The sequence below is a fragment of the Caretta caretta genome, chromosome 6 (assembly GCF_965140235.1).
Source record: "Caretta caretta isolate rCarCar2 chromosome 6, rCarCar1.hap1, whole genome shotgun sequence".
NCBI lineage: Eukaryota > Metazoa > Chordata > Testudines > Cheloniidae > Caretta > Caretta caretta.
This window is the reverse complement of record NC_134211.1, coordinates 86031461-86055113: the sequence shown is the minus strand read 5'-3', so window position 1 is coordinate 86055113 and position 23653 is coordinate 86031461. Positions and strand designations below refer to the sequence as shown.

The window sequence follows — 23653 nt, the reverse complement described above, 5'->3', positions numbered from 1 at the left end:
ACAAAAATTGTAGTTTAATTTATAACAAAATGAGCAATATCAATCCATATATAATTTACTTAAGCAACACCAAAGGTATGCCCTATTTGCTAACTAACACAGTCAAGTTTACTATATGTAAGAATTTATCAGCAAGCTTCTTAAGCTAATACTGATGATTATGAATTACCATGGGATCATTGATGAACCTCCAAACTTCAACTCTAACCTCTGTGGAAAGAATAGTTAGGAATCTCCCACGGGATACACTCATAATTAACCATTTTCAGGTTCTTTGCCCTATCCAGAGCAGAATCAGAAGAGCAAAAAACATTTTCAGAACAACAGAAAAAGGGATTGGTTCTAATACTGAGAGATGGAAAGCGATTTTCTAAACTGGTATACCCATTCCTAATTTCAACTTCCTCAGCATACAATGTTTTAATGCAAGTTTTCTCTGTCTGTCAGAGAATTTTTGCGCAATATACTGCAAAATTAGAAAGAAACTAATGGTAGAGACACACTAGCTGTCCATTTCGTGGAATACTTTTTTCAGAAGAAAATATGTTTGAAGAATTATCTGGCAAGTATATAAACAATTATATTGCTAGGTGTAACTGTTGGGTGTGATGACATTTTACATTAACTAGTTTAGATTTCTTTTTCAGTGAATTTCTTAACAACGTTTGTGTTACCCTCCTGCTTCATTAACGTCTGTTTAGAGTACAGTGCTTAATGCAGTTTTTAACCTGGAGTAAAGCCACATACAGATAATTTAAAATGATCATATCAACTAACAAACACGTAATCAAGAAGCTCTTAAAATGCATTAAAATTCAAGTCTCTCACTGTTAGCAAAACCGCTTCATTAAGATATTAAGACAATGTTCCTTTTATAATTAGCTTGTGTTTTCTTTGCATCCTTGCAGTTAAAATAATTTCAGTGAGGACTGATGGGAAAGTTTATGTTTTTCCTCTGGAGAGGACCTGTGTGAGGGCTAGGTTCACAGCTCATCATTTATAATCAGCTTTCATTTTTTTACCTTGCTGTATTTGTTCTGCAATACAGCCTACTGTGCAGGCCCAGCCAACCTTCTGTGGTGGAGATAGGGCAGACTTTGAACTTAAATGTTCAGCAAAAGAAGGACTATGGGTTGGATTCTGCCGCACTCTCCCTCATAATGTAAAGCACATGGAAAGCCAGTTTGGAAATGTTTTGGTCACACACTCTGATATCCTTGCTCCCACCCTTGAGCTCAGAATCTGGGCTTATATGTGTGGCAGAGAAGGAAAACTGACTTGCCAAAATCCATGGGGGCAGTGGGATAGAAGGTGTCACTCAGAGCTGGGAGTAGTGCCTTGTTCTCTGTCCTTTGCATAGTCAACTTCCTCATGCTGCTTCCCACATTCTGAGCTGCCCTCTTCATGGCCATATTAAAGTCATGCTGGTTGGTCAGCGAGGACCTGCCTCAGCTGCATATAGCTGACTGGTAGGGAGCTTGCCCTCATACCATCATCATTAACCCCAGGACTGACCTGCACAGCTGCAAGCTTGATTTTCTTCCAAAATATCAAAGAGTCTGATTATGCTGTTTTTTCTGGGCTCCAGATCCTGGCCCCATGTGTAGGTGAAGGGACTGAATAACCTGTGATTTTAAGAATAAAATCAGTGACAATCAGTGACTAATAACGTGTTTGCCCCAGTTATATATTCAAAGGTATCTGCAAGGAAAAGACAAGGAAGCTATATTTAAAAAAATGAAAATGGAGCTTCTCCTGTACTCCTCAGAAGGGGTGGCCTGTGGTTCTAGATGTTGCAGAACCTCAGAGGTCAGCTGTGTTCGCTGAGGCATCACAAACCTATACATCTGTACTGTCCAAGTGTCACACATGTTTGCTGCCATGGCAGCTATAACCAATGGGAATAGTTTATTTTTAGTGCAGACATCTTGGGAGCTATAGGGATCAAACCTTTATATTTGAAGTTTGACATTAAATATGCAAATTAGGCCAACCAATTAAGATTCCCCTATTATGCCTTAATTTGCATATTTTAAAAGTTGAAGTTAAGTAGTAAGCAACTACAAGGTCCACTTGTTGAAACAACATATGCTGTAGGCTCCACATATAAGTGCTAAAAGGTGTCGGATGGAATGCCAATGTTCCAAAGGTTCCTTAGAACTTTCACAAGTGGCAGGCGCTTCAGTGGGAAACTCTAATGCTCTACAGGGTTAATAACAAATAAAGTGGTGCTGATTCACCTTTTGGCTTCAGTGGGGGAGAATAACTTAGCATGTTTGACTCATGACGTCCCCTAACAGCCTTTACTCTTTTGCAGCTGCACAAAAGGAGGGGATAACAGGACTGAACCCTCTTGGATGTCACAAGCCCACTGGGAGGTATAGTTGCTTATTGCCACCCTCTGAGACTCACAAGGAATGAGGATGTCAATGAAGTGTAGACAGCATGTGGAGAAAACAGCTCCCTGCAATAGAGTAAACATTCAATTGTGGATGTTTTTACCGAGTTCAAGAGCTGTTTTGTGTTGGCTCCCTCTGCGTATGGTGTAACAATGATCATACTAAGTCTTTTAACATAATAATTGGCTACTAATAGAGGTGATTTTAAAAATATTTTGTAACGTTAATGTTTTAATTGAACAAAACACACGTTCTATATGCCATTCTATTCATTAACAGTGAAGCTCTTACTGAAACAGTAAGCAATATACTGTATTTTTACATATATTTACCAGATTCTAAGTCAGGTGTCAGACAGAGGCAGAAGTGTTAAATAGTCAATCCATTGTCCATATATTTTGTGTCAGTGGTGTCCTAATTCTTTATTTAGATATCAGTGTTGTAACAGCTGCTGGCATGAATAGTCTTTGCACTTGTATATTTTGTTCAGAGACTTAATTATACTATTGACAAAATGACAATGACCAAGAAAAAGACACAGAAGAGGATGCAAAAAAAAGAATAAGGCGCATCACTACCCAAAACTACAGAATTAGAGATTCCTAGGAGCTCACTTACACTGGTTTTACATGACTTAAGTAGGCATGCCATTACATTGGAATGTAGCAATATCTTTCTGCTCATTCTTCTGATAAGTCTCAGAGGGTGACAGTAGGCAACTCTCCATGCCCATAGGCTCTCTCCTATGAAGTCCAAGGGGTTCAAACATCCCTGCCTGTTGCAAGAGAGTAAGACTGTTAGGGGAGGTCATGCATCATCATGGATTACAGTGTCATCAATACGCTGTTGACATCCAGCTCTACATCTTTTTCAGATCTAATGGAGACAATGCTATTGTCCAACTGCCTCAGTGTCTGAAGGAGACTGGGACCTGGATGATAGAAAGCTGGCTCAAGCTAACCCCACGCAGATGGAGGTAAAGTTATTAGGAAGAGGAAAGCACTTTGAGGAAATGGCAAAAGGAATTATCACAATGTATATTGAGGGCATCTGCCTTCCAATGGTCAAAACAGTATGCTGTCACAGGCTTTTATGGAATCCATTGCTGCTCCAGGTCACCCAAATATTGATGGTTGGCTAGGAATTCCTTTTCTCATCTTTGGTTAGCCCCTAGAAAAAATTAAATTCAATTCCATTAGTATTCAGATAGCCACAGTATTTTATTACTAATTCAAGTTTTTGGAGCAACTTTTGAACATTTCAGCTGTCATTCAGAATTCAATAGGAGAACAAACAGATCTTCCCACACCTAAAATGTAAAATACTTGACCTTGCTTTTAACACAGCTTCACCAGATACAGTGCTACATTTAACCTTCACTTTCAGAGTTTAAAAGACATAAATCAGGAGGTGTTAAAAACCATATCTTTATTTTTTAATGAAAAGTGAACACTAATAGGCAGATCAGCCACAGATGAAGCACTGTCGAAAGCTGCAGCTGCATCAGTGCAAGGGAAAGGAACAAAAATGTTTTTAGAACAGAAACTGCTGATATGGCTTTTGGTGAAGCCTCAGCGACAGCTGTGATGCCTTTTAACTTTTATTTTTCATTTGGAAAAAATGTTATTTCTTGTACTGTCATTTTTATTAATAACACTGAAAAGTTAGAAATTGTTAGGCCAGGCTGAGGAGCAGGGTTGTACAAAATTAGATGTGATGTGGCTTCACAAAAATATCAGAACCCAAACCAATTATGCTGGGGGGAAATAAGTAGGGGGACCAAGAGGTGAACAATCCTCCAGCCAATGGCTGCACTTACATACAAGCAGAAGTGATGGCTACCAGGAAGCCACCTTGATGGAGAGGAAATACATGGATACCTTCCTGAGGGACACAAAGGGAGGTTGAATCAGGGCTTTAAGGACCAAATTGAGGACCCATGGCGGTGCCTAATGAATCTTAGGAAGATGAAGTAAAGGTGTAGCTGTGAGGAAATGCTTGATATGCCTGTAAAAAGAGATCCACTTCCTGCCTGTGGTGGAAAGTATGTTGATTAGACATTTTAATTTGTGAAACCCTTGATCAGACCCTCCGGTAAGAATTCCAAGATCTGTAGTATAGTGAATGAAGAAGGAGAGAAGCGACATTTCTTGCACCACTGTTTGAACTTCCATCGTGTTCTAGAATAGGAAAGATTTTTTGAAACTTATATATATGCCAATAGCAGAGATTATGCCTTCTGAATATTTTCTCTTCTTCATGCAAAATCATTCAAAGACCAGGCAGTTCATCTTAGATACTCTGGCTCTGGGTTACAAACTGGTCCCTGAGAGAGCAGATCCTGTTTTAAAGGGGAGACACTTTGGTCAACTGAACCGTGTTGGGGAGACTAGAGAACCAGGACCTCATTGGCCTATACAGAGCCAATATTACCACAGCATCTTCCTACTAATCTTCTGGATAGTTCTGGGTAGCAGGAGGTAAGGAGGCAAGGTGTACATAAGGCCTTTTGGCCACCTCTGGGAGCCAGCATCTGTGCTCAATGTTCTTGGATCCATCTTTCAGGACAAAAAGGAAAGTATCTTTCAGTTCCAGTGTGATCCATCAGTAGGACCCTGAATTTCCTCACTAGAAACTGAAACACTCTAGGGTGAAGGCTCTTTTCCACTGAATCTATATTTAGCTGTTCTTGGCATAGCCCATTAGCTGTTATATTTTTCTTTCCTTGAATATGTAGAGCTTGATTTAATGGACTAGGGTCTCCACCCTTTTATCCTGAAAGATGGATCCAAGGGCATTAGACACAGATGCATGTTATCTCCCAGAGGTGGTCCCTAGGAATGTAAATTGACAGCAACAGTTTGAAAAATTAACTTGTGAAATTAGACACTGATATTTTAGGGTGATATTCACTCAAATCTTTTTCTTTGCAAAATGTTTAGGCAATAAAGCTCCCACCATTGGTCCATCTCTGCAAAGATGCTAGTGGAACCATTTTTCAAACAATTAGGACTTTTAATGCTCAGAAGATTGAACTGGAATTCCTTAGAGTTTTGGGGACTACTTTACAAGAGCTGAAGAAGGTTCTGAGTTCATCAGGTTCATTGCTTTTGAATTCTCTCCTCCTCCACACCAAATTGTTATTGTTTGGGAAAGGATTTGCACATCCATTTTCATATATTTTGCGTTATAAACAGGATGTGCCCCCTGGGTTTTACTCTTCATTCCACATCTTTAAGGCCTCATGTTGTGGTGAACTTCCTTGAGCAAGGAAAACTGGATAAAATTCTTGTCAGAGCCCATCAGAAAAACTCCGAGTTTGGTCACTATATGGTGGGATATTTGCCATGCACAAAGAGCAACTATATACTTTCAATATTGCCAGTCCCATGTGTTAAAAAATCATGTGCCAGGCCCCTCAAAATCATGAGATTGGCTTAAAAGTCATGAGATTTTAAATAACACCTTTTGGGTTCTTTGGTTGACGTCTAGTGTTTGAGCTTTAAGGAATTCACATTTCCAAGCTTTTCTTCACAACCACAAAAGCTAAAAATTTACTTTTAAAAAAATTGGGAAAGGAAAGGAAAGGAAAGGAAAGGAAAGGAAAGGAAAGGAAAGGAAAGATGAGATTGTCACAGAATCACATAATTCCAGGAGCAGGTGCCTTAAGAAAACCATCAAATATTGGAATAAAATCATGAGCTGGAAATACTGTATTTTCAGTCTGAATTATTTATTTTAGATTAAAAGAAACAACAAAAATGAGAAAGAACAAAAGTAAAGTCTCCATGAACGAGCATGTTTTTCTCCTTTGTGACTCTCTGTATCTTAACTCAACACAAAAGAGTAACTGCCTCCAATAGACTCTCAGAAATTTAAGGGGCAGTACACAGAAGACAAGAATCAAAGCAGGGGGTTTTTTGGTGAGAGTATGTGTGTTGTGTACAGGGCCGGCTCTACCTTTTTTGCCACCCCAAGCAGCGAAGCAAAAGAAAAAAGAAAAAAAAAAGAGGCCACCGAAGAAGAAAAAATAAAGCGAAGTGCCACCGCCGAAGTGCTGCCGAGGAAGGGAAGATGAATGGCCCAAGAACGGCCGAAGTGCTGCCCCTTCTGATTTGCCACTCCAGGCACCAGCTTCCTTAGCTGGTGCCTAGAGCCGGCCCTGGTTGTGTATCCCAATGTGTATGTGAAAAAGATTATTGAAGGGAAGCTAACTGGAAGAACTGAGTTTTGTATTTAGTTCTGAAAATGATGAGGTCTGTGGTCATTTTTATCTCTTGTGAGAGCAAGTTCCATAGCCTTGGTCCAGCTCTGGACCAAGTGAAAAGTTCTGTCCCCTGCACTCATAAGCCTCCCCAAATCAGTCAATAGCTTGAGTTGTTTTGGTGGAATGTAGCTGTGGTGACAGGGCAGGATCAAGGAGGAAAAGGTGATCTCTCAGGTAGCTGGGTCCCAAACCTCACAGAAGAATTTGAATATGAGTACAGAGATCTTGAACTGGCCCCTGTTTTCAATGGGGAGCAGGTGCAGAGAGCAGATCCCTGGGATGCTGGGTTGTGGTAACCTGTGTTGCCAAGCAGACAGGCTGAAGCATTTTGTATCAGGGCGTGTGGCTTCAATCCTAATTTCTCTTTTCCTTTTCACTTCCTTGATTCACCTCTTCTCTCCACGGTTTCTTTCTCCCCTCCAAATTCACTCTGATACCTACTCTTCCTCCTGTACCCTCTACACATATTCTCTCTCACATGCACACTGAGCGCCACATCCTGCCCAGGCCAATTCAGTGATGTGGAGGCAATGTACTGCTTATTGGGACATCCCTGTAACAAGGAAAGATGAGGTACCACACGGTGAGGTTCACTTTGCTGATCCTCTCAGAAGGAGGAGTAAAGTCCTCACTCACATTCTGGAACAGAATTAACAAATGGGCATAGGATGTCACATATTCTGCCAATGCTCCCATCTCTCCTACATCCATGTCATCATCATACCAGCAGATGAAACATTTATGGTTCCCCCTGGTTCCCGATGGTCTAGGATGAGGTGATCTAAAGACCAAGGAGAAAATAAAATAAAATAACCTTAAAGACTGAGAACATATAGAACCTGCGATCTCGCAACTTCAGAAATGTTCCATTCTTGGTGAGCAATAGAGGTTGGTGTGAATATTTTAATAAAGGCATGTTCTTCCTCCTCCAGCTACCCTTCCAGTCCCTACATACACACACACTCCCTTTCCTTTCTTTCTCTTTCAGTATGACATTTTCAGGGAAAGAGGATACCATGAAAAAAATTATTTTAAAGGGCGGGGGGAGATCAGAAAATAGAGGGCAGAGACTCTGTGAAGTCCAACAAGAGGCAAAGGATTTGCATGTAAAGAGATATAGATGGAAACAAGTTGGTATATTTTAGTGGCATATTGTCCTGTCTATGAGTTATTTCCTTATAAGAAACTGAAAACTTCACCAGTTTTGCATCTGCAGTTTTCACCAGCTGGTTGTCTTGGGAAGATGGATGAAAAAAAAGGGAGGGCAGGGAAATTGTTCCCATTTCCCTCCCTCCACCGCAGAATGGATTCTTTCCCTTAAATTGCTCCCCTGACATGTGCAAGAGGACTTGTGCCACAACACCGCCTCTAGAAGCCTCCCACACCCAGGAGGAGTGCTGGAGGGAAAAAACATCATATTTGTTTGTACAGGAGCTGTAGCAAGTTACACTGCTAAGTTTGCTTCTCCCAGCAACCACAGGGGCATCTTACCTTAAGCCAGCAGAATGGCTCCTTCAACCACTTTATGGGCACTCTAACGGCTCATAACTGCCCTGGCCCGTCTCTTTCACCTGAGGCTCATTGGTTCCCAGAGCCATAATTTAGCCCTCAATGAGGTAAATGAATTTAGTGCTTTTTAAAAAATAACTTTCATTTTGTCATGATCTCACATGAACTTGACTGCACATGACAGCAGGAGTACATAAGACGCATCACAAGGATAGATCAGCGTCAGCTCAGTCCAATACATAGCATCTTGCCTTGTTTGTGAATGCCCAGATATCCTGAAAGTAAAGGCACCAAGCAAAGCAGCAAACCAAAAAAAGCGGGAAAGGAATAAAAGGGCATGTGAGGAGTGCTGTTTGTTTAGAAAACCCAACTACAAGTGACCACAACTACACAAAGAAAAAGCAAGAGGTCAGATGGTTACCCCTAACACCTGTACTTACAAAACAAATCTCAAACTAGCTTCCAAAAGAGGTCAAAATAATTAAGTGATACTTTTTAAGTACCTCAGGACTGCACCATAAACAAAAATGTTTCAGATTTCAGACAGAGGTAAATGTAAATGATTTCTGGGTACCACTGTCTTTCAAGAAGTAATATTTAATTCAACTTTTTCTTTCATAGGAGATTTTTGTCTGAGCAAAGTGAGAGCCTACCTTCAGCTTGATGGCACTTCTCTGTTTGGGTGTTATGCAATATCTTTTGACTGGTTAATTCCAAAATTTCAGCGAATATTCTAGGCATCAATGGGCAGAACCCTGTTGATTCTGGGGGAAATCAGAATGCTTTAAAGGAGAAATGGGGGGCACATACTCCCCCTTGAATCAGGTTAGCAGACCCCTCAGATTTATTCAAGGCTGCAATTATCTATAGATCGAAGACCAGCTGTCATGGTTCCTTCCTCACTCTGAACTCTAGGGTACAGATGTGGGGACCTGAATGAAAGACCCCCTAAGCTTATTCTTACCATCTTAGGTTAAAAACTTCCCCAAGGTACAAACTTTGCCTTGTCCTTGAACAGTATGCTGCCACCACCTAGCGTTTTAAACAAAGAACAGGGAAAGAGACTACTTGGAGAGGTCTTCCCTCAAAATATCCCCCCAAGCCCTACACCCCCTTTTCTGAGTAAGGCTTGATAAGAATCCTCACCAACTGGTACAAGTGAACACAGACCCAAACCCTTGGATCTTAAGAACAATGAAAAATCAATCAGGTTCTTAAAAGAAGAATTTTAATTAAAGAAAAGGTAAAAGAATCACCTCTGTAAAATCTGGATGGTAAATGCCTTATAGGGTAATCAGATTCAAAACATGGAGAATTCCTTTAGGCAAAACCTTAAGTTACAAAAAGACACAAAAACAGGAATATACATTCCCTCCAGCACAGCTTATTTTAAATGTCCTTAAACAAAAGGAAATCTAACGCCTTTTCTAGCTAGATTACTTACTAACTTTACAGGAGTTGTAAGGCTGCATTCCTGATCTGTTCCCAGCAAAAGCATTACACAGACAACCCAAATCCTTTGTTCCCCCTGTCCAGATTTGAAAGTATCATGTCCCCTCATTGGTCATTTTGGGTCAGGTGCCAGCAAGGTTACCTGAGCTTCTTAACCCTTTACAGGTGAAAGGGTTTTGCCTCTGGCCAGGAGGGATTTTATAGCACTGTATACAGAAAGGTGATTACCCTTCCCTTTATATTTATGACACCAGCTTGATGGCAGCCATTCCTCTATACACCCTGCTCTGCTGTCCTCTCAGCTGAGTTTAAAATGTTGACCTCTCTTCCAAACAGAAACAAAATAAATAATAATGTGCAGGGGGAGAGCGAAATGGGTAGGCCTGTGGTGAAAGGAGGAATGAGGATGCACAGAGCCACTGGCGGTGCGGGGAGAGATAGGAGGACTCTGGTATGTGGGTGCAGGGAATAGGGAGCACACTGAGTTCCTGGCATGGGGAGAGAATGGAACACACTGGTATGGGGGAGGGGAGAAAGGGGGACACAGGTCCTTACATGGGGTAGAGGGAGGTATGCACATCACAACACAGACCTTGGCATGGGGGGAAGGGAGAAATGGGGGCACACAGAGCCCCTGGCATGGAGGAAGAGAATGGCAGACCCTGGTATGGGGGGTGATAATGGGGTGCACATAGAAATTTTGGCAGGGAGGTAGAATGGGGTACATTAGTATGGGGGGAGTGGAGAATGGGGATCACACAGAACCCCTGGCATTGGTGGGAGAATGGGGGACCCTGATATGGGGGAAGGAGGTGAGGGGCCCTCACAGAGCCCTTGGCATGAGGGAGGCATTGCAGGGAGTCCCTGAAATAGAGGGAAGTGGGCACAGAGGGAGCTTATAGGAGGAAATGGATGGATGCAAGCAGCCCCTAATGTGCGTGATGAGTTTGGCTGACAGAGGCAATGAAATGTGCAACCTTCTGGTTACATATTTTTGGTTTCAGGGCTGCCTACATGATGGTGAAATGTCAATAAAACACACTAAGCTGAAGAAAAAAGATAAAATAGATAATTATTTATGTTTTCACCGAGGGACTCAGAAACAAATTGCTCTGGCCTTAAGCATCAGACTTAAATTGCCTTTTGAGATTGTTTATAATAGACCTGCTGCTTGAATACCTAACCATATCAAATAGAGGTTATTTGTGCCTCTCTGTTCTCTCAGGAAATCTTGACCTTGAAATAGAATAAATACGTATCATGCTCATTACTAACACCAGTAGTGCTAGGTAGGGTGACCAACTGTCCCGGTTTTATATGGACAGTCTCAATATTTGGGGCTTTGTGCTATATAGGTGCCTATTACCCTCCTCCCCCACCTCCTGCCCCGATTTTTCACACTTGCTATCTGGTCACCCTAATGCTAGGTTTCACGGATAACGAACAAAAACTTGAAAGAATGGACTTATTCTGTGCTATTTGAGTCATTGTTACAAAAATGAGACATCAGAACATAAATGCTTAGTACAGTCCATGAATGACGACACATTTGTAACTGACTCAACAGATGGTGATTTTACCATGGATGAGATATGGAACTTTTTATGGTCTGGTCCTGCTCTGCTTTTGTCACTCTACAGGAAACCAAGTGAACAGAGCTTGAGGATGGCTGGTTATTAAGTCTGAGTTTTTTGAAGCTGCCTAAGGGAATTAGTTCTTATTTAACATGGCTAGTATGATCATGAAAAGGAGACTAATAACATATAAAATGAAATCTGTAAATGATCTCATTAAAATGAATGGAAATTGGATGTCTAAATCTTCTAGGCAGCTTTGAAAATCCCACCTAAATGTTTTTATTTATACGCACACACATATATATATACACACACACACACGACAACTTCAATCACTGTGGTACCTATGTGCCAAGGAAAGGTGCTGAGGGTCTCAGCCAGTGGCACCATGGCTTCAGCTGCACAGAGGGCTACCTATGCAGCCTCTTGGCTCCTGCCCTCCTGAATCTTGGAGCCTGTCCCTGTAAATTCCAGGATCCACAAGACTGGGAAGCCTCACCCACTATCTGCTCTGCACCTTCCCACAAAAGAACTCCTCCAACTGGAAAGAATGATTTCCTGAAAGCTCAGTGAGAAGTTTTCAGTCCCTTTGGGGGGGGGGGGGCGAGAGAGAGGAGTGATCTAGCACGTGACTGATCTGAATAGTCACAGGGAACTGGTGAAATATTAGATGATTGGGGGGAAAAACAAATGTGGAACCAATATTCAAAACAGGAAAACTGACTGATAAATTAAATCTCAATCCCAAGTAATATTAAATACATAGAGAAATCGGTTATCATTATATGGGGCCAAATTCATCACTGGTGCAAGTGGGTGGAACTTTATAGATTTAATAGAATTGCACCTACTTAAACACTGTTGGATTTGGCCTGTGGAGGATAACAGACCCTGAGTGAAAAACAGCATGCATTTGTAAAGAGCAATAGTGCCAAAATAAATTAATAGCTGAAAGGAATGCCACAGATTTAATACAGTTGGATTCTACTTAGAGCTTTGCCTACACATGGAGCTATTCCTGACCAGCTATTCCTGAATAACTCCATGTGTGGACATGCTTCTGCTGTAATAAAAATGCCTTAATCCTGTTTAGTTTAATCCATTTAACAAGGCATTTTTATTCCAGAATAATAGATGGTATTATTCAGGAATAGTAATTGTACTTTAAATTCACACCCTCTGTTAATCCAAATTAACTTTCAAGTATAGACAAGCCCAGAAACATTAGATACAGTATTAAATGATGAAGCCTACTTGCAATACTAATTCAAATTAACTTGGGTATGAGCACTATAATATGGATTGTAAATTGGCTGATGGACTGCAAAGGGTAACGATAATCAGTCATGTAATAAATTGGATCAGTGTTGGCTCTGGTTTTATTTAATATCTTTCAGGAAAAAGAGGTTAATAAGACATGAATGAAATTTGCAGAGGATACCAAACTGGGAGATCTTGCAAACCTCACTGAGGCCATGGCTATAATACAAAGGGAGCTAGGGGCAATAATACAAAGGGAGTCTGAAACTACAGGTAGAAAATAACAAAATGAGATTCATTTGGAGAAAATGTAAGCTGGGAAATCTGGGGTGGGGGAAATTCAACACAGAAATAATCAATTGGAAGGAAAACCCCATTAAGCAGTAGTGCTAAAAGAGACTTAGGGGTAACAGTGAACAGCAAAATAGAGATACATCTTCAATGTGACACTGCAGCAAGTAAGGCCAATCTTACTGAATATATATTGATGTCATGTCACAGGGCAGGGAAGTGACACATCCTCTCTAGAGGCCTAACCCTGCAACTATTAAAGCCAATGGGAGTCTGCTAATAATGTCAATTAGAACAGGATTTGGGTCTTTCTAAGCTTGGTGAGACCACACCCAGAGGTGCTAGAACGACAGGTGCAGGGGTGCTGCAGCACCCCCTGACTAGAAGTGGTTTCCATTATATACAGGAACTCCTCACTTCACATTGTTTCGTTGCTGATCAACTAGGGAACATGCTCGTTTAAAGTTGTGGAATGCTTCCTTCTAATGTCCTTTGGCAGCCCTGGCAGCAGCTGCGGCTCAGCTTGCTGATCTAATTAACAAGGCAGTGTACTTAAAGGGGAAATGCACATCTCTCTCTCTCTCTCTCACACACACACAAGGTGTGTGTCTCTGTCTGCCCTCCTTCCTCTCCTGCTGCCTTGTAGAGTGTGAGAGTTAACCCTTGAGGGCCCAGCCAATTGCTAGTTCATCATTTAGCAGTAAGGCATTCCCTGGAAAATATCCCACCCTCTGACTCCTCCACCTCAACCAAGCTTCACAATCATCATCACTGTGTACCAGTATTAAATTGTTTGTTTAAAACTTATACTGTGTGTGTGTGTGTGTGTGTGTGTGTGTGTGTGTCTATATACATATATATAGTCCTTTGTCTGGTGAAAAAAATTTCCCTGGAACCTAACCCCCTCATTTACATTAATTCTTATGGGGAAATTGGATTCACTTAACATCGTTTCGCTTAAAGTCGCATTTTTCAGAATCAGAACTACAACGTTAAATGAGGAGTTCCTGTACAGGGTTTACGGTTTAGTTCAATGGCTCTCAGCTTCCCCACTATACAAATTGTTCCAGCACCCCTGACCACACCTGGAATAGTGTGTTTACTTCTGGGTACCTCAGTACCTGAAAGATGTAGACCGATTAAAGGGAGTTCAGAGAAGAGAAACACAAATGATCAGGGAGCTGGATGAATGGATTTATGATGAAAGATTAAAAGAAATAAATATGTATATCCTGGTTAAGCAAAAATGTTGCCATTTTTGAAGATCAGGATAAACTCTGATGTCATGCCACAGTGTTACAATGGACAATGGAATGAGGTGGGCATGAAAATGATTTTTCAAAGGACTTTGAATTGAAAAAGATCTATTGGATCATCTATTTAATCACCCTGCCAGTATAGGATTGTTCTCTATGATGTATTTTCTAGTGCCTTGTCCAATCTTGATGGGCCTTTCATCTCTTCCCTTGGGAGATTATTCCACAACATTTCTGAACGTTAAGACTATGTTTTCTTTTTTTGAAATTTCATCCTGTTATTCTTAATCTGACATTTTGTCATCCTGTTACTTTTAGTTACAGATGCTTTCTTTCTATCCTGTCTTTCAACACTTCAGTATCTGTAGATGTTTATCATAACCCTTCAATATCCAAGCTGCACATGGCAGTGAGTAAAGAATGAACTTCCAGCTTTAATTTTGAGTCTTCTTGCATCTGCATGTTTCATTCAGAGACCCTAGCTCACAACATTACCTTGACTATTTGGAAACAACAGAGTTTAAATTTGGTTTCTCTTGGTCATGGACAGATCCATGTACTGATCTATAAGCACATAAAAAAATTAGACAGGGCCAGCAGAACCAGCAGAGCTACCAAATCCAGGGATTTGAAAGAATTGGACCCTGTCCAATATAATGGAATCACAGAGGAACTTCTTATCCAGAAATAATGGAGACTGAAATTGCAAGGACCAGATGACCAACTGAAGAGGAGAAATCCAAAAAGTTAGTAGATCACCAGCCTGGTAGTAGGCTGCAGTAAAAAGGAAAGAATCTAGTTAAAATTGTTAGTTTGCTATGCATTTCCCAAACTGTGCCAAAACACTTTTAAAGAATAGCAAAATTAAATTGTACTGTAATTAGAAATATTCTGGCCCTCGTTCTGCTCTCAGGCACACTAGTGAAAATCAGGAATAACTGTTGAAGCCAGTGGAGTTACCGACCAGTAAAGTACTTGTAAAGTAAAGTACTTGTGGGAGCTCAGAATCAAGCCCTCCAACCCTAATTTATGCTACAATTTCATCTAAGGAAAAGATGCAGTTTACTGAAGAAAAATGTGACGGGTGTGATATTAAGAATAAAAGCGAAGAATCTGATATAACTAGAGGGAAAAATAATTTTAAGAACAGGTAACCATCAAAAGTGAATCTTGAATGAGACAAGCAATTGTAAATACATTTAAAATACATCCAAATGTGTGTTGTATAAAGCCTCTATGTGCCTCTCTCACATAAAAATGAGTGGAAGGAAACAAATTAATCAATTCACATGGATTTCAGAGCTGTTGGGGCACATTTTCCTTTTTGTTCCTTGGGATGCAGGCAAATAAGAAAGCAGGGTCAGGGAAAGCACTAAAGACATGAGGAGAAATCCTGGCTCCACTGAAGTCAATGGCAAAACTCCTATTGCCTTTAATGGGTCCAGGATGTCACCCCATGGCTCTATTACAAGACCCTCTTTTACCAAATTCCTGGATCCCTGGCCAAGCATGCAGAGGGCTATTCCTTCCCCAAGTCTTCTAGGCCTCTCCCATCTCCAGATATAGCTGGTTCCTAGACCTGTCTACCAAGCTATGGGTTGCACTCCTTCCTTGGGAATTGCAGAGTACGGAGGAGTAATTTATGTTGCTAGAATCTGCACTAACTGATCATTTTAAGCTGTGTAGGATGGAGAACATCACATTGAGGGCTCGATTCTCCATTCTGCCCTAACAGAGCTCAGATGGAGTGGAGATGTGAGGCCACAGATTGTAGCTCCCTCATCTGGAGTCAACTGCCTCCAGGTCAAGATAGAGCTGTAAAGGAACAGCTCAAAGTTATGATACAGGGAGCTTATACCAGCAGAGGATTGGATGTGGTGGAACCTTTCTCTGCCAAGCCCACTCCATTCTCAATCCTGCTTCTGCCTGTGGAATGCCCTCACACCTCTCCTTACTCTGGGGGTGAGGGGTGCCTTGAGCGAGAGGCAGCACTGCTTTCTCCAGCAGAGTTCTCTGGAACCAGGGAACCTTCTGGCCACCTCCCCTTGTTTTAAGGCTATTTTGCACTGCTTATGCAAAGCAGCCTTAGCAGACTGGAGAATCTGACCTATTAAATAGTCTATTCCCATCTTGGTCCCCTGCTCCCTGACTCTCTTTCCTATATGGGTCATCAGCTATGTGGCATGAGGAGTGGTAGATGGGTGGCACAGGAGGGAACATGACACATAGCTGTGTTTCCCCTCCTCACAGACATCCTACTGCTTTTTACAGAATTCCTGGTATTTTTCTCCCCTCTGCAGCATGACTTGGGGGCATATAGGCTTAGCTGACAATTAAATTGCTGCAGAAAATAATGAATACAACTAAAGGAGGCAATAGTGGATATTAAAATCCTAACATCTATGAGTCACATTCAAATTTAAAGAAAGAAAGAAGAAATTTTGTTGTGTGTTGCCAATTGCTATGGTGACAATCACTGGGGCTCTAGTCTCCTCTTATGTGTATGCAACTCTCAATGATATCAGTGGAAGTTATGCATGCACACAAAGAGAGTGGAATTTGCAAGTGAAGAGGTTTACCTTCTATTCATTTGGAAGATTGTTCTAAAGAGAGATTTAAAGCGGTGTTGGTGGACGAAGAAAGACTTTTATAGTAGGCTAAAGGAATAATGCCTATTGTGAAACTTGGTGGAAAACATTTGCTGTGTTGGAAAACAAGGCTAAAAAACCCCTCACCTATGCTCCTTGGGACCTTTTGACCTGAAAACAAGAAACAAATGGGTTTATAATGTCATTATAAAACTTACATTAATGTATGTTTTATGGCAGTAAATTGTGAGTATATGGGGCTGTATCATGCAAGGTACCAATGGAGTGTTCTGCTTAAAAAGTGACAGTACAATAATGCCCAAATTTTGTAAAATAAAAAGATACGGAATATCTCTCTTATGGATATGCAGGACGTTGGTGTCCCATGAGAATCCATAACAATTAAAGCATCCACTTTCCCTCCTGTTGGGCTGTGTGTGTTGAACAGCATATTTTAAAATGTAATAAAATAAAACATGCAGTAAAAGTAAAAAAAATGATGGGAGAGAGCAATAACAACATGGAGCTGGCAGTGGTTAAAAAACCACTTTGAAGGGGAAACAAGTTTTATGGATTTGCTTATTTTTAAGCTGGAAGAGCTGGGATGAGGCACATGTCAAAGGAAAGCAAGTTCCATGCTTGTGCAATGTGTGGCCACAGACACCATCAGGATAATGCTCAAGGAGAAGGTACCTAAAGAAAGCAAAGGCTAGTACCCACGTAGAAGAAGCAGAATTTGTCCTTTTGACATAGCTTGTCAGTAATGACACAACAGCCACATTATTTGGTTTATATAACCAAGATGGTGAAGGGACATGACCACAAGTGGACCCAGAAGACAGTGGACACCCTCCTCAGAAATCAAGACAGCCCCAAATATGGGAACACAGTCCCCCAGAAGCCCAGGGCTCTGAAAAACACAAGGCACGGTGAGACCAACTCTGACCAGTTCTGCTATATCCATAAAGAGCATAACCATCTCACCATAATGATCAGCTGAATGAACTGCTAATACAATGAAACAATATATATTAATCAGAATCTGCTGTCCCCAAAAGTGTTCATCTGGACAACTGCTCATGGTGTCTGGTAGCAAAAAAAAGACTGGTAGCATCTCTTGGTCTCACTCATGGCTACTCTGTACATCCACATAAAATCTTTGTACAGAAAATAATCTGATTCCAGGTGGCTCCCCAGACACCTCCTTTCCAAACTGTACACCATCTGCTTCATCTCGTGGAAATGGGGAGTGAAACCACACTGCCCTCTGGGCATAGGAAGTTGCTATGGTACAGCAAAGGGCCTCACAATTTAGGACCCCTACCCAACCAACAGGCAATATTAGATGTCGGGGAGCTAATTGATTACATAGTTGCAAAGGAGGTTCAGATGTGTCAGGAGACCACAGAAATTAATGATGCAGAAGGAAACTGAGTTACACATTCACCATAGACAATATGATCAAAAATAGAAAGCAAAATTTGTACTAATAGAAAATGTTTGTGCTGAGGCTAAGCAGTTTATTTATATCAGGGTGCTGGATCATGCTAGAAGGTTCACATCCCAGACCAACTGCTTTTCTCAACTCTCTGTCTTTTGGAAGGAAAATTCTAAGTACTCTAACCAACTGGGTTGTTAATTACAACTAGAGATGGTTGAAAATTGAAATTTCTAACCTGCAGAAAATTCCAATATTTTGAAATTGGTTTAAGTCTCAAAACAGGCCAAAAATTTGAAGTATCATTTTTTTCATGGGATGGAAAGTTCAGAAGAATTTGCATTTGAAACATTTAATTTAATCTAGTCCACTTGAAACAAAATGTTTTTTATATTCCCACATTGAAATATTGTATTTCATTTTGTTGAACAATATTGAAACATTTCAGTTTGGGTTGGTTTGAAATTAATCTGTGTCCCCCTGAGCTGCTGTGATGCCTCATGGGAGTTGTAGTTCAAATGCCTCATGCCCCCATTATCCTCTATGAGCTGGGGTCCCTGACTGGACTATGTCTCCAATGATGCAAAGTATGGTCATTTGACTCCCATGACGTTCCAAGTCAGTTCAATCAGAGATGAGACCACAGTACATCATGGGTAGAGTTGCCAGACATCTGGTTTTCAACCAGAATGCCTAGTTGAAAAGGGACCATGGCACCTCCGGTCAGCACCACTGACTGGGCTGTTATAAGTCTGGTCGGTGGTGAAGCAGGGGTAAGGCAGGCTCCCTGCCTGCTCTGGCTCCGCATGACTCCCAGAAGTGGCCGGTGTGTCCTTGCAGCTTCTAGGAACAGGGGCAATCAAGGAAGCTCTGCGCTCTGCCTCTGCCCCCAAGAGCTGGCTCTAAAGCTCCTCTTGGCCAGGAACCATGGCCAATGGGAGCTGTGGGGGTGGTGCCTGCGGGTGTGGAGTTGCCTGGCTGCCCTTGTGCCTAGGAGCCGGGCTGGACATGCAGCCACTTCTGAGAGCCACAGAGAGCCAGGGTAGGCAGGGAGCCTATCTTAGCCCTACTGCACCACCGACCGGGAGCCCCTGATGTAAGCACCGCCTGGCTGGAGCCCACACCCTGAATCCCCTCCTGCACCCCAACCCCCGGCCCCAGATCGGAACCCCCTCCCACACCCTAACTCCCTCACAGACCCACACCCCAACCCCCTGCCCCAGCCCTGAGACCCCTTCCTAGCCCAGACTCCACACCCTGCACCCTCTCCTGCACCCTAACTCCCCGCTCCAGCCCTGAGCCCCACCCACATCCAAACTCCCTCCTGGAGCCTGCACCCCCTCCTGCACTCCAACCCCAACCCCGAGCCCCCTCCTGCATGCAAACTCCCTCCTGGAACCCAGACCCCGCACCCCCTCCCACACCCCAACCCCAGCCCTGAGCCCCCTTCTGCACCCTAACCCCCTGCCCCAGCTTGGAGTCCCCTCCCACACCCTGAATCCCTCATTTATGGCCCCACCCCAGAGCCCGCAGCCCCAGCTGGAACCCTCTCCCCTTCCCACACCTCAACCCCTTGCCCCAGCCCAGTGAAAGTGAGTGAGGGTGGGAGAGAGCAAGCGATGGAGGGAGGGGGGATGGAGTGAGTGGGGGGTGGGGCCTTGAAGAAGGGGCGGGGCAGGGGTGGGACCTTGGGGAAGGGGCAGGGGCAGGGATGGGGCAGGGCAAGGGTGTTCAGTTTTGTGCGATTAGAAAGGTGGCACCCCTAATCAGGGAGCCTAGCCCATAGAAAAGAACTGACATCCAAATTACAACTCCCATGATGTTCTTCTTCAACTCAAGCAGACAGAAATTAATATCAAATTAACATGAGTCAATACATTTCAATTCAGTTCTACAAACCAGAATGTTTTGATTTAAGTCAACCCACCCAACTCAAAACAAAATATTTAGTTTTGGTTTTCCTGACAGAAAATTTTTAAAAACAGCAAAACTACTTTTTTTCCTGTCAAAAAGGTTTGTGGAAAATTCCCACCTACCTCGAACAAGGTCAGCTCCCAGACTACTGCACTGGGCAGCACAGTATGGGGAGGAGGTGACCAGCCCTCTGTGGAGAAAGAAGTGGTTCAGGACTATTTAGAAAAGCTGGACGAGCACAAGTCCATGAGGCCGGATGCGCTGCATCTGAGAGCGTTAAAGGAGTTGGTGGATGTGATTGCAGAGCCATTGGCCATTATCTTTGAAAACTCATGGCGATTGGGGGAGGTCTCAGATGACTGGAAAAAGGCTAATGTGGTGCCCATCTTTAAAAAAAGGGAAGAAGGAGGATCCGGGGAACTACAGGCCAGTCAGCCTCACCTCAGTCCCTGGAAAAATCATGGAGCAGGTCCTCAAGGAATCAATTCTGAAGCACTTAGAGGAGAGGAAAGTGATCAGGAACAGTCAGCATGGATTCACCAAGGGCAGGTCATGCCTGACTAATCTAATTGCCTTCTGTGGTGAGATAACTGGCTCTGTGGATGAGGGGAAAGCAGTGGATGTGTTGTTCCTTGACTTTAGCAAAGCTTTTGATAAGGTCTCCCACAGTATTCTTGCCAGCAAGTTAAAGAAGTATGGGCTGGATGAATGGACTATAAGGTGGATAGAAAACTGGCTAGATCACCGGGCTCAGTGGGTAGTGATCAATGGCTCCATGTCTAGTTGGCAGCCGGTATCAAGCAGGGTGCCCCAAGCGTCAGTTCTGGGGCTAGGTTTGTTCAATATCTTCATTAATGATCTGGAGGATGGTGTGGATTGCACCCTCAGCAAGTTTGTAGATGACACTAAACTGGGAGGAGTGGTAGATACGCTGGAGGGTAGGGATAGGATACAGAGGGACCTAGACAAATTAGAGGATTGGGCCAAAAGAAATCTGATGAGGTTCAACAAGGACAAGTACAGAGTCCTGCACTTAGGACAGAAGAATCCCATGCACTGCTACAGACTAGGGACCGAATAGCTAGGCAGCAGTTCTGCAGAAAAGGACCTAGGGGTTACAGTGGACGAGAAGCTGGATATGAGTCAACAGTGTGCCGTTGTTGCCGAGAAGGCTAATGGCATTTTGGGCTGTATAAGTAGGAGCATTGCCGGCAGATTGAGGGACGTGATCATTCCACTCTATTTGGGATTGGTGAGGCCTCATCTGGAGTACTGTGTCCAGTTTTAGGCCCCACACTACAAGAAGGATGTGGAAAAATTGGAAAGAGTCCAGCGGAGGGCAACAAAAATGATTAGGGGGCTGGAGCACATGATTTATGAGGAGAGGCTGAAGGAACTGGGATTATTTAGTCTGCAGAAGAGAAGAATGAGGGGGGATTTGATAGCTGCTTTCAACTACCTGAAAAGAGGATTCGAAAGAGGATGGTTCTAGACTGTTCTCAGTGGTAGCAGATGACAAAACGAGGAGTAATGGTCTCAAGTTGCAGTAGGGGAGGTTTAGGGTTCGATATTAGGGAAACCTTTTTCACTAGGAGGGTGATGAAGCACTGGAATGGGTTACCTAGGGAGGTGGTGAAATCTCCTTCCTTAGAGGTTTTTAAGATCAGGCTTGACAAAGCCCTGGCTGGGATGATTTAGTTGGGGATTGGTCCTGCTTTGAGCAGGGGGTTAGACTAGATGACCTCCCGAGGTCCCTTCCAACCCTGATATTCTGTGATTCTATGATTAATGTCCACAAACAATTCTTTAGTCAAGAGGCCTAGGCTTCATTTTCCTACAGTGAACCTATGAAAAGGCTAATTAACTCACAGCAGCAGAACAAAGGGCACGAAAGAAATATACTCGGTCAGTGAAAGTTCACCTCAGCCCTGTGGCATGTTCACAGGTTGGGAGTATTAGTTTTAGGCCCTCTGTAGCCACTTTTCCACAGACTGCAATAGCAGTCACTGCCTCTCCACAATCCCTCCATAGACTTTCTGGGCCACTGGATCCTAAAGACCCTGGCTCCTGTCACACTACCCCTGGCTTGTCACCAGTCCACTTCACAATAGCCTGTTCAGGATCCATGGCTGCAGGGTACAGAGCATTTGTCTGCAGTTTCCACTGCACAGCCCCACCATGGGCTTTTCAAGTGGTGTGAAGAGCCAACCTAGAGTCAGAGGTGCATTAACTCTAACCACTATTGTAAGTAAAGGTGCAATAAGACGATAAAGTGCACGGCATGTCAGAATTTAAAGTCTATCTCAAATGGAATTGGAACACAATGCAATCAGCTGAGTGAGCATAAGAAAACATTGTAGTCAATGTTAGTATCCATTTGGAAATGTTTTACACAACGAGTGTTTAGTCCAATATGAAAAACGTGCAAAAGGAGAGGTGCATTAGCCTGAAGTGTTAGAAGCACAAATATGGGAATATTTATTTGGTGAATAAGCCTAAGTGATCATTTAAAATAAATAGCTCCATAACCAGGAAAAGAGCAGTCTAAGCAAAACATTTACATGACATTTCTCCAGAGGAGAAAAATTAACTAGATGAACCTGTAGCACCTGGTTACCTGCCCCCATCAACCATTGCCGAAACTGAAATGGCACTGGAAAAATATAATTACATCCATTCTTGATTTTAAGATATGCTTCATTCAGCAAAAATAATTTATTCTGGGCCTGTTGGGCTCTAGTGAAGTGGAGCTAATAATATTTACCTACCTTTAGAAAGGGCTTTGAGCTCTATCATGAAAAATGCTAATTAGTTTTATTAATGTATTATTATATGTGTGAACAGTACATCACCTGATCAGGATGGTGATGGTAATTGTGTAATGCTCTGGGGGATTAGAGAGGCTACAAAACCAGAAAACCCAATAATAATGGGGAATTTCAACTATCTCCATACTGATGGGGCACATGCCACCTCAGAACACAATGCAGAGTTAAAATTTCTAGACACCATTAATTATTGCTTCTTGGAGCAACTAGTCCCGGAATCCACAGGGGGTAATTCTTGATTTAGTTCTAAGTGGTGCACATGATCTTGTCCAAGAGATGAATATAACTGAACCACTCTGTAATCCTGACCCTAATGTAATTTAATTTAACATCCTTATGGGGGAGGAGGGGGAATACCAAAGAAACCCACCACACTAGCATTTAACTTCAAAAAGGGGAACTACACAAAAATGAGGAGGATAGTTAAATGGAAATTAAAAGGAACAGTCACAAGAGTGAAATGCCTACAAGCTGCATGGAAACTTTTTAAACACATGATAATAGAGGCTCAAACTATAGGTTATCCCAAATAAAAAAATTGTGGGTGGACAAAAAAAAATGCCTTCATGGCTAAACAACAGAGTAAAAAAGGTGGTTAGAGACAAAAAACATCTTTTAAAAATTGGAAGTCAAATCTTAGTGAGGAAATTAGAAAGGAATATAAACTCTAGCAAGTCAAGTACTGTATAAATGTGTAATTAGGCAGGCCAAAACTTACTTTGTATCAGTCTTCACTGAAAAGAATGTGAGGGAGATTCCCACACTTGAGCCAATCTTTTAAGTGACAAATCTGAACAACTGTCACAGATTGAAGTATTAATAGAGGAGGTTTTGGAACAAACTGACAAATTAAATAGTAATAACTCATCAGGAC

At 42.3% G+C, this 23653-nt stretch overlaps 1 long non-coding RNA gene across 2 annotated transcripts in view; it reads right to left on the bottom strand.

Moving 5' to 3' along the window:
- Positions 1-2545: 2545 nt before the first annotated feature.
- The window catches only part of LOC125638898 (uncharacterized), a 37889-nt gene continuing 16781 nt past the window's right edge, over positions 2546-23653 (bottom strand). Inside the window, exon 4 of one of the 2 annotated variants that reach the window (XR_007357313.2) lies at positions 2546-3569. This is a non-coding gene — a long non-coding RNA (uncharacterized LOC125638898). The remainder of the gene's footprint in view (positions 3570-23653) is intronic. The other variant, XR_007357314.2, reaches the window with a different exon arrangement.